Genomic DNA, 18,787 nt, shown 5'->3' with positions numbered 1-18,787 from the left:
CCATGTCAAGAAGCTTTGTTCCTGTGTTTTCTTCCAGGATTTTCACAGTTTCAGGTCTTACATTTATATCTTTAATCCATTTGAATTTAATTTTTGTCAGTGGTGTAAAATATGGATCTAGTTTTATTGCTTTACATGTGAATATTCAATTTTCCCAGTACTATTTATTAAAGAGACTTTTTTTTTCTCCACTGAATATTGTTGGCTCTTTTGTCAAATATTAGTTGATCATATATGCTTGGATTTATTTCTGGCTTCTTGATTCTGTTTAATTGGTCTATTTGTTTGTTCTGTACCACTATCACACTGTTTTGTTGATAAAACAAACCAAAAAAATGGCAAGCCATTCTATACTGAGGAGTTTGAATTTAATCTCCGAGAGCAGTGGGGAACTACTGAAAGATATTAACAGTGACATGATTATATTTGAACTTTAGAAAGATTGTTCTGATAGCACAATGGGGAGTTGAGTGGAACAGAGTAAGACCAGAGCTTGGGGGTATGTTAAAATTACTGTTGCAGTTACCCAAGTGATAAGCGACAGTGAAGCATACAGTAGTAGGGGCCATGGGACTAGGGGATGAAATACCAAGGAAGTGAAATTATAGGATTAATTATTGCTTGGACGTATGCAGTAAGTGAGGAAAGAAGGTCAAGAATACCATTTAGATATCTCTTAATGAGATGACTACTCCAGGAAAGATACCCAGAAAATTAAACTCAAAGGAAGGAATGATTAGCAGAATAAAACAGTACTAAGAAATATGACGATTTTGACTAAAAAACTGGGGAGGACTTCATGGAAGAAGTGGTATTTGACATAAGCCTCGAAAGATGGGTAAGTTTTTAAAGGAGAGTCAGCTGTGCTCTTTCTCAGGAGGATGACGGTTCTAGAAAATGTGTGGAAAAGAGTAAGGTATCTAAGAGAGTCATTTCATAGGTAGGTAAGTGTTTGTAGTCCAGTGTTATTGGCACCCATCTTTTTTTTTTTTTTTTAAAGATTTTATTAATTTATTTGACAGAGACAGAGAGAGAGAGAGAGCCAGAGAGCACAGTGAGGGGAATGGCAGAGGGAGAGGGAGAAGCAGACTCCCCACTGAGCAGAGAGCCTGGTGCGATGCAGGGCTTGATTTCAGGCCTCTAGGACCATGGCCTGAGCCAAAGGCAGATGCTCAACCACTGAGCCACCTAGGCGCCCTGCCACCCATCTTCTTATTTGACTCTGACGATGTTCACATGATAAAGGTATGGTAAGTAAAATGATCTCCTTTTCAGAGGTAAGATGCCAACTCATGGATAAAATAGTGCTTCCAAGCTACCCTCTTTGTAAGGAGAAGAACCATGACTTGAACCCACATGGTACTGAGTACAAGGCAACATGAAGCTGGATCCAAATGGAAAGCCAATCAGTTGCTGCTCACCTATCAGAAGGACCTGAACAGAAATAGCTCTCAAGGAAGAAATATTTTAGCAATAGAATCCAGTCATACTTGAGCTGTGTATCCTGGAAGAAGAAACTCTGAAATTGGGAGATCTGAGTGCGAGTTTCAGAGGAAACTTCAAGGACCCTGTGAATCAAACAAAACCACTGAAGGGCTTGAGTGGCCTTCATTCTTTTCTCCTGGGAAGCAGTAGCTTGCATATTGGCCATTTGGAAAGATATGCCATGAATCCAGGTATTATAATTGTTGTTATCATTGGTTATAGTACAATATGACTTTATGTTGTTGCCAAAATTATTCTACCTTTGCTATTGGGAACTTTTCAAGTTGTTTTCTGTGTTCTTTTGGCCTACCTTCATCATCATGGGTATTCATTTATTTTTTAGTACTTTCTTACTTTTTTGGCACTACAAGATGTTTCAGGCTCATCTTATAGATTTCCTGTCCCTAGAATTAGTCATTTTTACAAGGAAACTTTTTTTCTGTTTTGTTTGTTGTTTTGGTTGGTTTGTTTTTGGGTTTTTGTTTGTTTGTTTTTGCTGAATGATATTAGAAACCTGAGTTTCTAATCTGAGCGCTGGTGTGCTTTTTGCAGCCAGGGTGCCATTGCTTCCAGGCACTCTCAGCTGACAAAGCAAGGAAATACATGTGTGCATACCAATTGGTATCTATCTATCTATCTATCTATCTATCTATCTATCTATCTAATCATCTATCATCTATCTATCATATATCTAGCTAACATCTCTATGAATACTTCTATATTTGACCATCTCTATCTATATTAAACTGAATTAAAGGCTCATACTGATGTCTTTAATGCTAAACCACTACCACATGGATTATTTTATTCTCCTCCCCTTGATTATGCATAATTTCTGATTTCAACCATGAAAAACCTGGCTCTCACCATCTGTCACTCAGTTAGTTATTTAATTGTTCAAATCCAGTATATATGCTTAATGGTTTCAGAGTTGACCTGTATCCCCATGGGGGGGGATTATCAAGTAGAGGACAGTGCTTATGTATACAGTTCCTTTTGCCTTTGCTCTTATAGAGTCCATCAATTTCTAGGTAGGTTTATCCTATCCTCATACATTGTACCACAGTTAGATTCTGTGGCCACATTATGCATTCCATCCTGAGATTCCTGATCCTAAACCATGTTTTAAATTTGCATATGTTAGTTTCATTCTGTGTCCTATAAAGTTTTATAGGTTTTGACAAATGCATAATATCACATATCCACCAGTACAGTGTAATACATAATAATTTCACTGACCTAAAAAAAAATCCTTCTCCCCAAACTTCAGGAAAGAAACAATTTATGTGTTTACCAACTCTGATTTTGCCTTCCATAATGTAATATATATTGGAGTCTCTTGGACCATCCCCAGGTTTGATGATTCACTAGGAAGACTCATGGGACTTAGCAAATAGTATTCTCAGCTAAGATTTATTACAAAATACAAAATAAAAGCAGCAAAAGGAAAAGGCACATGGGGGCAAAGTCAGGATAAAAGGCACAAACCTCCAAGAGTTCTCTCCCAAAGGAGTCACACAGGGTGTGCTTAATTCCCTCAGCAATGAGTTATGATGATGTGTATAAAATGTTACCCACCAAGGAAACTAACTGATGACTCAGTGCCCAGAGTTTTTATGAGAGGTTTGTTGTATAGGTACACTCTGTATAGCATGTACCAAAATCCTGGATGCGTGGAAGAAAAAATGTCCAACTCACACCATATTGTTTGCACAGGAAGTTTAGACACAGTGATCACTCTTATGAATTCTTGGAATGGTGGGAACCCCCTTTGAAATCCAAGTCCTGAAACACCAGCCAAGCAGCAACCTTGTAAGCCACGTCTTTCTAAGGAGAGCAGTCTCAGGCCTTCTTTATTAACTCTTTTATGTACATCATGTGAATGAGGTTATATAATATATAGTCTTTTTAGACTGACTTCTCTCACTTAACAATATGCATTTAAAATTCCTTCATGTCTTCACATGGATTGATAGCTTATACCTTTTTATCACTGAATAGTGAGTGTTCATTGTTTGGACATACCACAATTTGCTTACTCATTCACCTATTGAAGGATATTTTGGCAGCTTCTAGCTTTTAGAGATTATTAACAAAGCTGCTCAACATTTGTGTGCAAGTTTTTATATGGATCTGAGTTTTCTAACCAGTTGTGTACCTAGGAGCATGATTGCTTGATTGTGTGGTAAGACTATGTTTAATGTTACAAAAAAACTACCACACTGTTTTCTGGAGTAATTGTAGCATTTTGCTTGTTTTTTTTTTTTTTTTTTTTTTTTTTTTTACCAGCAATCAGTGAGAGTTTCCACTGCTTTTCATCTTTGCTAGCAATTGATATTGTGTATTTAAAATGTTCTATTTTAGCCATTTTATTTTATTTTAAAATATTTATTTATTTATGATAGACACAGAGAGAGAGAGGAGAGAGAAAGAGAGAGAGAGAGAGAGGCAGAGACACAGGCAGAGGGAGAAGCAGACTCCATGCCGGGAGCCCGATGCGGGACTCGATCCCAGAACTCCAGGATTGCACCCTGGGCCAAAGGCAGGTGCCAAACCGCTGAGCCACCCAGGGATCCCCCTATTTTAGCCATTTTAATGGTGTGTGGTAGTAGCTCCTTGTTTTAATTTCCACTTCCTTAATGAAAGTGATGTTAGACATCTTTTTTTGCCATTCTATACGTTCTTTGGTGAAGTAGGTATAGAACATTCTGCTCGTTTTTAAATTAGGTTTTTTATTTTTTTACTTGTTGAGTTTAAAAATTTTTGCATGTTTTGGATACAAGTCCTTTACAAATATAACATACTCTCCTAGTTTGTGGCTTTTCTTCCCATTATCTTAACAATGGCTTTCATGGACTGAAAGGTTTTAATTAAAAAAAAAAAAAAATTCAACCTAACAATTTTTCTCTCTTCTAGGTCATACTCTTGGTGTTGTGTCTAAAAACTCATCACCAGACTTAAATTCCCTATATTTTATTCTAGATGTTTTATAGTTTTTCTTTTACATTTTTATGATCCATTTTGAGTTAATTCTTGTGTAAGGTATAAAATTGTAAGGTCTGTGTGTAGGTTTGTTGTTGCTGCTGTTGTTGTTGTTGTTTTGCATATAGGTTTCCAGTTGTTCCAGCATCATTTGTTGAAAATAATATTCTTTCTCCATTGAATTGCCTTTGTGCCTTTGTCAAAAATCAGTTGACAATATTTGAGTTTATTTCTAAACACCCTGTTCTGTTCCATTAATATGTGTTTCTATTCTTTCACAAATAGCATGCCTTCTTCATTACTATAGTTTATAATAAAGCTTGAAATAAGGTAGTATGTCTTGAAGACATTCTTCATGTATTGGCTACTCTAGATCTAGATCTGTTACTTGTCCATGTAAACTTTAGAATTTGTTGATATCTAAAAAATAGCTTCCATAAGTATATTTTTTATTACAAGGCTTTGCAGAACCCTAAGTATACTAAAGTGCATTCTGAATATCTAAGAAGGATATATACTTTGCAGCATTTCCCAAACTTATTTGACTTCAGTATTCTTTTTTTTCTAGACTTACATTGCATGACATCAATGGTAATTCCCTTCTTTTGACAAAAGGAAACAGTAAAGATCACAGAGGAGGAAATGTCTTGCTCTAGACTAGATTAATAATTTAATAGGATCAAGTCCTGGACTAGAAACCTATTCTTTTTAATTTTGTGGATATAATTTATTTTGGTCACATCTATACATGACATACATTTCTACCTTCAGATAATTTTGTAGTTATTATAAAAGCTCAGAGAAGCATAATATAGATATTTTTTATTTTGAAAGATTTCAATGCTTCATGCCAGATGAATGGATTTTCATTTAACTTACTCTCAAATAATAGTGAGTAAATGTGACTATGTATTATATATAATAATTTTTTCTTATTCAGATTATTTAAAATTGTACAATTTAATACTAGGGATAATAATAACATAAATCTTATTATCCCATGCTTTTAATGTTTATTGATACCTATCCAATAAACATGGTGGGATTGGGGGCACACTCATTGAAAACCATAAATGATAGTGGATTGAAGATACTAAAGTGGTTATGAAGCCCACCAATCTCCTTTATTTTTTCTTTTTAATAATAAATTTATTTTTTTATTGGTGTTCAATTTGCCAACATACAGAATAACACCCAGTGCTCATCCCACCAAGTGCCCCCCCTCAGTGCCCGTCACCCATTCGCCCCCACCCCCCTCCTCCCCTTTCACCACCCCTAGTTTGTTTCCCAGAGTTAGGAGTCTTTATGTTCTGTCTCCCTTTCTGATATTTCCTACCCATTTCTTCTCCCTTCCCTTCTATTCCCTTTCACTATTATTTATATTCCCCAAATGAATGAGAACATACAATGTTTGTCCTTCTCCGATTGACTCATTTCGCTTTTATTGGTTTTGAAATTCATTCCGTTGATACTTCTCACTCTCCTCAGGGTCATGGGTTTATGCTTTCTTCCTCTCTTTACTTAAATAGGGCTCTACTAATGAGTGATTCTGAAAGGCTTTCCCTAAGAGGGCTAAATTATTGGTTCCTCAGTTGAATATTGGTTTTCTTTCTAAGCTCCATCAACTTATTTAAGTACTTCTGAAGAGTCAGTGAAGGGATCCTCAAGGTCCATGGCCTGAGTGGTTTACAGAAATGACACAGTGTTTATCTCTTTAATACCTCAGCTCTTTGCTTGGTTTATATCTTGTTACATTATGTTTTCCGGGAAACTTCAGGGTGGTACCAATGGTTGGATCTGTTGGTGGACTTGTAGCTTTATTTATATAACTGGATTAACAGTACCTAATCATATTCTGAGCAAATGTTCTGTCATAAGTAGAATGGTAGCCTCAAAAAAAAGTTTGTCCAAGTCTAAACACTTGGTACCTGTGAATGTGAAAAAGGGTCTTTACAGATGTAATTAAGTTAAGGAGCTTAAAATGGGATCATCCTGGATTATCCTGGTCGGCCCTAAATTCAATGGCAAGTGTCCTTATAAGAGATAGGAAAGGAGAAGGCACTGGAGGAAGAGGAGAAGTTCATGTGAAGATAAAGGCAGAGGTTCGAGTTATATGGCCACACGCCAACGAATGTCCGGCACCAAAAGAAGCTGGAAGAGACAAGGAAGGATCCTTTCCTGGAGGCTTAGAAGAGAGCCTGGCTCTGCCAGCACCTTGATTTTGGTCCCTGGCTTCTAGAACTGTGAGATAATAAATTTCTGTTTTTTTAACAATCTGTAGCAATTTGCAGCAGGAAATATACCTTCACAGGAAATATACCTTCTCTTCCAAAATTTCCAACTTAAGTTTTGAAACATTCAAGGCATCTTTCTGGTAGTTTAAGGTTTGTCAACCCAGAAGAATCACAAGGTGAGAGTCGAGCTCTGTGAGGGCAACAACATCTGCTCCTTGTCATGTCCACATGCCTGGGTAGCTCTTGATCATCTTGTCATCATAGGTGACAGCACCTTATCATCATAGGTGCAATATTATGATTTTTAGAAAAGATTTTATCTATTTATTCATGAAAGACACACACAGAGAGGCAGAGACACAAGATGAGGGAGGAGAAGCAGGCTCCATGCAGAGAGCCTGATGTGGGACTTGATCCTGGGACTCCGGGATCACTGCCTGAGCCAAAGGCAGACTCTCAACCATTGAGCCACCCAGGCATCCCCAATATTATGATTTCTAAGAAATATGTATTCGGTCAGGCAGATGATCAAAATGCTTGGTCTTTGTCTATGGTTTCTGGCTCACAGATCCTAAAACCCTTGGAATTTCCTGCAATAAGAATGGTGAGGTGCCCACAAGTCACCTAAAAGCCTTCAACTAACCTAAGGTTGGGGGTCTGGCTGATGGGAGAGCCATCCTTGTGATTGAAGGGTTGGAACCTTCAGTCCTTTCACCCCTACCTTTGGGGAGTGGCGAGGGTCTGGAGATTGTTTTCAATTGCCAATGGCCAATGATTTAATCAACCATGCCTATGGTAATGAAGCCTGCATAAAGCCCAGAAAGGACAGGGTACAGAGAGCTTTGGGATTAGTGAATACATGGCAGTGCAGGGGAAAAATGCCTGGGGACAGCATGGACGCTCCCTACCCTTTCCTCACACTTTGCCTATGTGTCTCTTCCATCTAGCTGTTCCTGAGTTAAATCCTTTTGTAATAAATCGGCAATATAGTAGGGAAATGTTTCTCTGAGTCCTGCAAATTGCTTTAGCAAGTTAATTAAACCTGAGAAGGAAGTCTTGGGAATCTCTGATTTATAGCCAGTTAGAAGTACAGGAAACAACCTAGACTTGTGGTTGGCATCAAAAGTGTCTGTAGGAGGCACAGTCTTATGGAACTTAACCTATGAGATCTCGTGCTATTTCCAGGTGGACTGAGTTGAATTATAAGACCTTGAAAATTGCTTGTTAGTGTGGGGAAACACCCCTTCCCAAAAAACAGACATGACTTACCTATGTTTTTAATCCACTTATTCATGTTGCTCAATTCTTAGGTTTGTTTGTTTATTTGTTTATTTTTACTTGATCATTTTGGCAATAGAGAGCAACTCTTGGATGATAAAATATTCATGTCCATAGGTGGTTGAAGACATGTTTTACTTGTGTATGTGAAATATATATATTATTTTACATATTCTCACCATTGAAAATTCTTGCTCCTAGTACTTTGGAAAGAGACTTAAGAGCACTCTGCTGATTTTGACTCTCAAAATCAGAGGCTGAAAACAAACTCTAACATTGTAAGAAAATCTTGTGTGTTTTTTTTTTAACTATGCTGTTGAAATACAAAAATAACATTAGATTTTACTCATTACTTTCTCTTCATTTTATTGTCATACTATTTCCTGCACTTTTGCAACAGCTGAGTAACTGTTTACCTTTTCCTAGTTTACTTTTAACAGTCTGTTCTACATATAAACAACTGAATCTTTGTAAATCTCAGCTTTGATAAAGTATTGCCACCCCTTAAATGCTTTACCCTGTTTTCAAATGTCTACAAAGGGAAGCCTAAACTGCTTAAACTGGCCCTAGCCAATCTTTTCAGCATTATTCCCACCTGCTTATTAGAGAGATCTTCCTGACCCTTAGACAATGCTTCTCAAAGTTTAATGCACCCGTGAGTCACTTGGGGGCTCTCGCTATACTGCAGATTCTGATTCAATAAGTTTGAGGTGGGGACCTGGGTTCCTGCCTTTGTAACAAGTTTTCAGGTGATGGTGATAAAGGTAGTTCAAGAACCCAGTCTGAGGAGCAAGACCCTGACAATACGCCCTTCTGCTATATGTACCCATCATACTTCATTGTTATATGTTTAGTAGCTGTCTTTCCTTTACTGGTGATTATGTCCCAGAGGACTATAGACCATATCAGACCTGTTAGTTTCACTGTTAAATCCCTTGGCACCTATCAGAATGAATCTGAGATTCTTAATACTCTGCTTTGGAAAGGATCTAATTTCCCCCTTTTCTTTAAACTGCAGGCAGTGAATTGAATCCAGAGAAGGAAAGTGACCTCTCCAGGATAATACTGTGAATTTAGTGGCAAAGCTGGGATGAGTAACTGGTCTCTGAAATAAATACCTACTGTGGCACAAAACTTCAAGTAAAGTTCTTAGGACAAGTAGCACATTATTCAGAACTTGCCCCCCAGGTATTGGATACTTAACATAGAACTCCCATTGCAAGCCCTTTGGCAAATTGCAAATGTCTGAGAGAAGACAAGAAATACCTCTGGGGCATTTCTCAGAGTCCATGGAGGCTCTGCAATTAGACTAACAGCTTATAGAATAAGTAGAGTGTAGCCAATTGAGAAGGATTGACCTAATTCTTCCTTTTTAATTACCTTAATTTTATGCATCAGGTAATTAATTGAATGACTTAGTGATTACAGATATTTTCTTTATCTCCAGCCAGGAATGAAAACAAGTTGCCTCAGAAACATAGGTGGGGGTAGGAAGAGCAATCAAGGTATTGGCTACTTGATGGGAGTCTGCATGGACCTATGCTGTAATAAAAAATCATTGTTGTCTCATATCTATCTGAGCAATGTACTTGTCTGCCTAGTAGGAGGAAAATGCAGGTAATGCCCCAAAATAGCTTGCAGGACTAGACTAGGGTTTCTCAACTTTAGGGCCAGATAAAGATAATTCTTTGTTTCCGGGAGCTATCCTGTCTGTAGGATGTTTAGTAGCATCCTTGACCTCTACCCCGTAGGTTCCAGTAGCCATTCTCCTCTGCACACACACACACACACACACACACACACACACACACACACCAAGTTTATGGTACAAGGAAAAATGTCTCCAAACATTGCCAATTGTCTCCTGGGGGAGAAAAGGAAACAAATCATCCCTGCTTGAGAACTGGACTAGACCATTGGTCAGGCTAAGTATGTCCACAGGACTGTGGGATATAGCTTCATGAGTTGTACAGTAACAATTCTACAGAGTGCTATTGTCATAGATTTCAATACTATTTCGGGGAAATTTTTTCAGATTTTGATAGTAATCTGCAACCTAAGATTTTGGCCTTTAATAATGAATCTTTATAGAATAAGAGCCTCCCACATTTGCAAAAGTTATCTGCCTATCAGAATATCTGGTGACTTTAATGTCTTAAGAAGATGAGCCGTTAGTCACCTTGATCTCCACAAATGTTCATGTCTTGTGTCCTACCTCATCCTAGTCCTTGCGGTCATCAGTAACTGTATCACCTCATTTCAAGTATCTTTCTCTCTAATCACCAACCTTTGTGCCTCTGCATTATCATCTAGTTCTCCCAACAATATATAGACACCACCAGGTTTCCAGTTTGACATCACTGTTTTGCACTACTGACCATGCCCCTCTTACGCTATTTGTTTCTTTACCCAATTCAGACTTTCTTATTCATCATGGTCATCATTCCCCTGTGAAAACCATCAATAACCTTGCCTTACCAACCCCTACAATGTGTTTGCCTGGCTCAACCCAATGTAGATCGAATCTAATTATTTACCGTCTGTATCTGTATCTAAACAGATAAACATCTGCACCTAAATGGAAAAGACACATACAGTATAGTGACTAATCCATTGCAGTTTAAATTCAAGACCACAAACCTCAAAGGGGCAATCACACCGCCTAACATTCCCACCGTGATGACTGTTTTCTCCTAAGACAACTCTTTTATATTTCACTTCCTCAGATGTCTTACCACACCTGTGCTCTCACTCTTATCTGACAACTTTGCCTGAAAGATAGAAGCGGAGGGAACTCTCACATACATGTTATCAAATTTGGAACATAACTCTCTTTGGACCTCAATTCTCTATCTTCTATCCTTTCATTGCTTCTGTCAAGGGCTAGTCTCCTCCTGTGCTCTCTGTCCCAGCTCCTGTAACTTCCTCAAGCACATCCCTTTGGTAGTCCCCCATTCCTGCATCACAGTTTCTTCCTTTTTCCAAATCATTCCTATTGCATCATTGCATATAAATACATTGGTTTCTCACATTTTACATTACCCATTCATGATCCAAATTATATTTCTTCTACCACCATCTCTCTCTCTTTTTCAATAGTAATTCTTAAAAGTTTCATCTATATTCACTGGATCTGGGTTCTTATCTCCCACTACTTCTTCATATACTCCAATCTGGTTTTAACTGGCTTTTACTTCATGCACTCCAATGCTGGTTTTTATATTACTTTTAAAAACCATCCCTGTCCATAATCATCATGTTGCCAAAACTAATGGAAACTTCTCTGAACTTCTTACTCACCATTTACTGTAGCCAGTCTCTGTTTCATGAAACTCTTCTCTTGGTGTCTAGGATATCACCCTCTCATAATACTTTTCTTCTTCTTTATATATCCTCCTTTATTTTTATTTTTATTTTATTTTTGGTTTCAATTCTACTTTTAATTGTTAGAGTTCTCTACTGATTGGTCTGCCTACACATTCTCCTACAGTGATCTCATCCACCCCATGGCTTTAAATATCAAATGGATGAAGATGACTCCCAAATCTTTATCTGCATCCTGTATTCTTTTCTGTGGTCCAGATTTATATATCCATCTGACTCATTACTATTTATAATTGAATGTATGAAGGCATGTCAAATTAGCATTTTCAAAACAGTTTTTGAATTTTTCCTTCCTCTCTTTCCATGCTCCCCCCAAGACTTTCTCCGGTCACTAAATGGCACCTTCACCCACCCAAGCCCATTCAGAGCCCACTCAGAGAGCACTCTGGCCCCAACCCCAGGAGTCAACCTGGATATGTTCCTTATTTTCATTTCTGACTTATAGTACTTTTTCACGGTGTTTCATTCTATTTCTGAAAAAATATCTTGTCTGGTCAAAGAGAAATAGCACCAAAAACATAGTAAAGGTGGCAAGACACATTTTATTCAAGCTTTATTCAGTAGGTGACAGAGACTCTAGTATAAACTGAACTCAACTCCAATTAAGATGAAGGTAACAGGGGCACCTGGGTGGCTCAGTGGTCGAGTGTCTGCCTTTGGCTCAGGGCGTGATCCCCAGGGTCCTGGGATGGAGTCCCATGTCAGCCTCCCTGCAGGGAGCCTGCTTCTCTCTCTGCCTATGTCTCTGCCTCTCTCTGTGTGTCTCTCATGAATAAATAAATAAAATCCTTAAAAAACAAATAAGACAAAGGTAACATTTTTAAAGGGAAGACAGAGAGGGAACAAGAAGGGACTAGGGGCTGCGGGAAATGGAAAACAACAGAGAGGAATAAGTGGAGAATTACCCAAAATGATTTGGCAGTGTGAATTGGAACAATGCACATTTTGTGGTTTGGCAGCATTGCCTTTTATTTTATTTTTTATTTTTATTTTTTTTTAATTCAGCAAAGACTCAGCACTGGAGCTAGGGTCACCTTTAGAGACATGGCCCTAGTACAGGTAGAAGCCAGGCTTAAAGTGTGGTCAAGACTCTTAGCACACTGTTCAAGTCTTTTGTGCCATATGGCTGCTTACAGTTCACACCCTCTTGATTATTACCACCTTGTCAATCATTTATCATCTGGATTTTTGAAGGAGGCTCTTCAGCGGTCTCCTTGCATACATTCTTGCCCAGTGCCAATTAAATCATGTGTTCATTAGTCATTAAAGACATGCAAGTCAAAACCACAATGACATATCACCGCATACCCATTCCAGTGGCTATGAAAAAAACATACAATAATGAGTGTCAGTGAGGATGGAAAGATTGTAACCCACTGCTGGTGGGAACATAAAATGGTACAGTCACTTTGGAAAAGTTTGGAAGTTTCTTAAAACATTAAACATCGAGTCACCATATGACTGAGCAGTTCTATTCCTAGGTATCTACCCAAGAGAAATGAAAACATATGTCTACACAAAAAAATATATCAAATGTTATTATCTGACCATTGGAGATCAGCAGAGAGACTCTACTTCCTGTTCATTCAGAGACAGAATTACAAAGCAGCCACCATTCCTACCAACAATTGTTAGTTGTTGTTCCAGAGGGAAAACATTACTCTAGTAGATCTTACATCAGTAATTAAGTGACACACATTACCTCTGGTCCATAATTAATCACAAGTCTTCACCTAACATAAGAACAAGGAAGTGCAATCCTGGGAGGTGGAGAACCAGCAATGGTCAGCAAGCATACCAGTGACTCCATTGTCTGTGATCTTGGCTTGGTATGATTTTTCTTCATCTCTGTGCAGAGCTGGCTCCTTCTCATCCTTTTAGCTCTCAAGACTTCTCTGAGAGAACTGCTGTAAGAAGTTCATCCCAAGCAGTATCTCTCTACCTCTTGCACAATCCTTTTGAGCTCTTTATCCCATCCCCCTAATGTGTTATGACACCACTTGTTTTATGGTCTGAAATTGTTTAGTATATTTCTTTACCTATTTTACTATTGACTAACTCTTCCCACTACAACATAAACTTTTGGAGGCATAATTTGTATACTGTTTTATTCATTACTGAATTCCCAGCTTTCAGAACAATGCCTGGCAAGCTCATAAGAGAAAATTAATAAATATTCATTAAATGAATGAGCATGCTTTTTTTTTTTAACCTCCCTAGCATTTTCATGCTGTACTATCTTCTTCTTCTTCTTCTTTCAAGCAAAATACTAGGCATTCTCTAATGTTTAGCTAAAGGTCATCTGCTCTGTAAAGCCTTCACCTAATCAGAGGTAATGTTTAACTTAACCACACTCTCAAAAAATTTTACTTATTAGTTTTTTTTTTAAATAGCAGATTCCCTTACTTACAGCTTTCAGCCTTTGCATGACTCCCCATTATTTCCTATTCCATACTTTGAATTAGATTTAAGAACCTTATTAAAGTGAAGTATTAGGTCTACAAGTAGTTTCCATTCCAGGGGCCAGCTCACTTAACAAATATTTATTGAATACCTATGTTCTAGGCAGTGTTCTAGGTGCTGAGGATAGAGTAGTAAGCAACAGAGAGTCCCTGCCCTCATGAGACTTATTTTCCACTGGGACAGATAGCCCAACCAACAAATAAAAACATGACATTATTAAGATGTGATAAGTATTTTGAAAAAAATTAAAGTAGAATAAGAGAAATAGCAAAGAGGGAATGTTGGTCACAGAAAGCTTTTTTGAATGGAGAACTGCATGAAGTGAATATGTAAGCCATCAAAACATCTGCGAGAAGGATACTATAGGCAGAGGGGACAGCAAGCACAAAGGCCATGAGATAGAAGTGAGATAGAAGAAGACTATTATGACATCGGTGAAGTGGGATTGGGACCACATTTCTTGCAGAACTTTCTGTAGACTGAGGTAGTCATTTTGGGTTTTGCTCTAAGGGTGTTGAGATGTATTACTAGATTTTGAGCAGATCAAGACTTTTTAAAGCATCTAATCAACCATCACTCCATCTTCTTTGTAGAGAATAGTCTGTGAGGGAGGAAAGTGGAACCAAGAAAACTGGTTAAGAAGTTTTTGATAGGTCAAATGAAGGAGGATTGCTAAGATTAGAATGATAGTGAAATGTTTGGTAAGTGGCTGGAAGGTGAGTATAGCATCCAGGGAGCCAAGTGAAGAAAATGTTTCAGTAAGGAGCAGGACCAAATAAATCAATGCTTTGGGGCAGTTAAGCAAAAAAGGTCTTAATAATTGACACACAGAGTCATTGGTGGGCTTCATAAATGTAGTTTCCCTGGAGTAGAGCAGACTAAATCCTGACCAGAGCAATTGCAAGAAAAGATGGAAGCTGAGAAGTGGAGGCAGAAAGTATAGACTGTGATGGAATTTTACTATAAGAGGAGCAGATACATGGAGGGCAAGTATACACTTTGCATAAAAATGATTACTTAATGGATCAAAATTCAAAATGAACACTCAGAAGGAAAGAGAAGGGAATGAATTTATTTGTAATTATTGGTCATTCACTCTAATCTAAGGTAGAAACTTGAGGTCTTCCATTTAAGAAGACCTTCACTCTCTACTGTCTTCTCTCTCTGCTTCTTTAATTTCTCTCTGTTCCCAGGGAACAGAAAGACCTCCCCTATAAATCAGGGAGGAAGGAAAGAGACCCTAAGGACCAGGCAGTCCATGTTGCTAGCAATAAAGGTTCTAGAGGAAAGCATAAAGGGAAAATCTGTAGCTATGTTCTAGGCAAAGCTCTTGTGTCCCTTTTAGAATTGTTCCTTCTTATGCCTATCTTGTCTTGGCCATGATACTCTTTTCTTTTTGGATTTCTGCCCAGTGTTTTTGAATTTCACTTTCCAGAAAGCCAGTTATCCTGGCCAGAACTCTTAATTGAAGATAAAAAACAAAAAAGAAAGGAGGGGGGGGGAAGGCAGGGAGAAGGATGGAAGAGAGAGAGTAAGAGAGACAAAACAATAAAAAACAAATTTTAAAACCCAGCTCTAATTGATTTAGTTTAAAATGAGTCAATTCTTTTTGTTTTTTCCTCCAATATTTTTCCTTAGTAAAGAAATATGACCTTTAAAAAACAGTATCAGGTTATGGACCTAGGAGAAGATGCCCCTCACCCCCCACCCAAAATTCCTTTGACTGTTTTTAGTCTTTACCAGGGGTCAGCAAAAAATAACTCAGAGGCCACATCTGGCTTACTGTTTTTGTAAATAAAGTTTTATTGGACCACAGCTGTACTAATCTGTTTACACATTGTCAGTGGTTGCTGTAATGCTACAATGACACTGTTAGAGAGTTGTGAAAAAGAGTTAAACTATTTTTTTAGTTCAAGAACCTAAAATATTGGGCAGCCCCAGTGGTTTAGCAGTTTAGCGCCGCCTTCAGCCCAGGGCCTGATGCTGAAGACCCAGGAGTCTGAGTCCTGAGTCCCACATTGGGCTCCCTGGATGGAGTCTGCTTCTCCCTCTGCCTGTGTCTCTGCCTCTCTCTCTCTCTCTCTGTATCTCTCATGAATAAATAAATAAAATCTTTAATAAAACCCCTAAAATATTTACTATGTGGCCTTTTTTTTCCCAGAAAAAGATTGCTCACCCCTTGGTCTGTACTAACATTTTCCAAAATGTGCCTTCAGTGACATTACCTCAGTGGGATACAGTGAACACACAGGCAGGGAACTCCAAATTAAAGAAGATTAAGGTAATTTCTTCACTGCAGGACTTTATAGAGCCTTTAATATTTCACTATGAATGTGAATATCTAAAAGGAGGATAAAATGTGCTTTGCAGGTTTGAGAATAAAATCTTAGAGAATTAAGATGGTATAATGGCTTTGATTTCTAAAAATGCCCAAATTCTGGCCCGAAAGACACCTCTTTTTTACATCTCTGGATAAGTTCTTGTATTTCTACAAGGAAATATTGGTGACTTATTTGTAATATCTACAAAGAAAAATAGCTTCTCAAGTGCCCAATACCTCAATGCAGGGCCCTCCTGTAAAGGTCATGTTGAAACATACAATGTATATCTTAAGTTACATAAAGTGCTTCCTATCCTCCACCTGTTTTAAATCTTGGGATATTATTATCTCATGTCAGGCTCATAGATAAAGGGCATTGAAGGGAATTGATCAGGAGCATTATGGCAGGTCTGCAGATCATGACCTAACCTAGCTTATGTGCTTGGAGGAAGTGGAAAGTAGAGTATGATCACAGCCATGCCTACGCAGAAGCAGCAGTTTTTAAATGGAAACATAGGAAAAGGAGTAGAATCTTGTTTGTACGTTTATGCTTTCAAGGCACAGTGTTTGTGTCTGATAATGACAATGGTCCAGTCAATATTCCATCTGAACCATCTGATATGTAACCTTTTGCTACATGCAACTCCTTCTTTGCTGATGGTGGGGACAATTGAAAATGCCCTGGCATGGTGAGACGATGCTGTAGTGTGTCCTTTCTCTATAATTTGCTGATTTTCCCTGACTTTTCTGACTTTCATTTTTTTTTAATTTTATAGAATTCATAGTGAGACCAATCTTCTGGGGGCACCTGGTTGGGTTAGTTGGTTAAGCATCTGCCTTCAGCTCAGGTCATGATTCCAGGGTACTGGCATCAAGTCCCACATTGGGCTCCCTGCTCAGTGGGTAGCCTGCTTGTCTCTCTGCCTCTGTCCCTCCCTCTGCTTGCACTCTTTCTCACTCTCTTAAATAAATAAATAAATAAATAAATAATCTTAATTAAAAAAAAAAAAAGAAAGAAAGAAAGAAAGTTGGCCTCAGCCAGTGGTCCTCAGATTTCAGTAGGTTTAAGAATTCTTGGAGATTTTTAATAATAAATCATATTCCTGTATTCCACCTCCAAAGTTCTAGTTAAGCAGGTTCAGGAACCTTTGTCTTAACAAACTCCCCGGGTAGGAGTTTGTTAAGACAAAGAAGGTAGTCTGCTGGTCGTATATATTTTTTTCCCAAGATTTTATTTAAATTCAAGTTAGTTAACATACAATGTAGTATTAATTTCAGAATAGAATTTAGTGATTCATCACTTATATAACCCCAAGTTGTCATCCCAACAAATCCCTCCTTGATACCTATCACCCATTTAGCCCATCTCCCCACCCACCTCCCTTGGAGCAACCCTCAATTTGCTATGGTTAAAGAGTCTCTTATGGTTTGCCTCCCTCTCTGTTTTATTTTATTTTTCCTCCCATATTTTGAGGAACAACTGTCTTGACACTGGCTGGAGAAGCAAAAGAAATCTTTTTTTTAACTTTACTATTTTTAAGTGATTTTCCTAGAGTTTGCAATATAATTTACAACTAACTCAAGTATACTTTCACCCTTCTTTATCCTTAATAACCTTTCTTACTTTAAAGTTTGTTCTGCCTGAAATTAATACAGTAATTCTTGCTTTCTTTTGATTGGTATTAGCATGGTATATTTTTCTCCATTTACTTTTAATTTACATGTATCTTTACATTTAGCATGGGTTTCTTATAGACACATACAGTTGCATCATGTTTTTTGATCTACTCTGACAATCTCTGTCCTTTAATTGCATTTAGACTATTGACGTTTAATGTGATTATTGATACAGTTGGGTTAATATCTACCATATTCCTATTATTTTCTATTTCTTGTCCTTGTTCTTCCTGTTTTTGTCTTCCATTCTTTTTTTTTCCTTTTGTGACTTTAGTTGAGCATTTTATTTGATCCATTTTGTCTTTTTAAAAATAATATCAATTATATTTCTTTTTTACTTTTTTTTTTAGTGGGTGCAAAAGAACAGTCCTCAAGCTGACATGTAGTCCTGCCCAACTCAGCAGAAGAGGGTTGGAGTAAAACTCCAGACTGGTGGACTAAGTTTGAATTTTACTCCAAAATCAAATCTCTTCTTGGGAAACCTCTGAGACAGGTAGGCAGTCAGTCTAGATTTAGATTTCAAATTTGGGCAAACTGAACAGATATATGATTAATAAGTTGGACCTAGGAAAATTTGAAAGTCTTAAAGACTATAGGGGTTCTCTATATGTTAGGAACAGTTGTGTCATTTTCGTAAAAACAGGAGTTTTTAGGGTCAGACCTTAGAAAGCCCAAAATTCAGTTCTCTGGGTCTTTGAATATACTTTCTGGAAAGTTATATTTATTTATTCATTAGAGACAGAGAGATTGAAAGGCAGAGACACAGGCAGAGGAGAAGCAGGCTCTATGCAGGGAGCCCCACGCAAGACCCGATCCCGAGACTCCAGGATCACACCCTGGGCTGCAGGCAGCACTAAACCATTGAGCCACCAGGGCTGCCCTACTTTCTGGAAAGTTATAGCATCTCCTTTTCTGGAAATTATTAAGAACATTATGAATAGTGCAGACAACATGAGAGCTTGCT

General features: G+C 37.9%; 1 long non-coding RNA gene across 2 annotated transcripts in view; it reads left to right on the top strand.

Moving 5' to 3' along the window:
- LOC111095583 overlaps positions 1-18,787 on the top strand; it is a 90,892-nt gene that overhangs the window by 66,527 nt on the left and 5,578 nt on the right. For both annotated transcript variants that reach the window (XR_005358397.1, XR_005358396.1), the window contains 2 exons: positions 1,276-1,676; positions 18,174-18,316. This is a non-coding gene — a long non-coding RNA (uncharacterized LOC111095583). The remainder of the gene's footprint in view (positions 1-1,275; positions 1,677-18,173; positions 18,317-18,787) is intronic.

This window comes from Canis lupus, chromosome 4, assembly GCF_011100685.1.
Source record: "Canis lupus familiaris isolate Mischka breed German Shepherd chromosome 4, alternate assembly UU_Cfam_GSD_1.0, whole genome shotgun sequence".
NCBI lineage: Eukaryota > Metazoa > Chordata > Mammalia > Carnivora > Canidae > Canis > Canis lupus.
The sequence above is the reverse complement of the archived record's forward strand: the minus strand, read 5'-3'. Positions and strand labels throughout refer to the sequence as shown.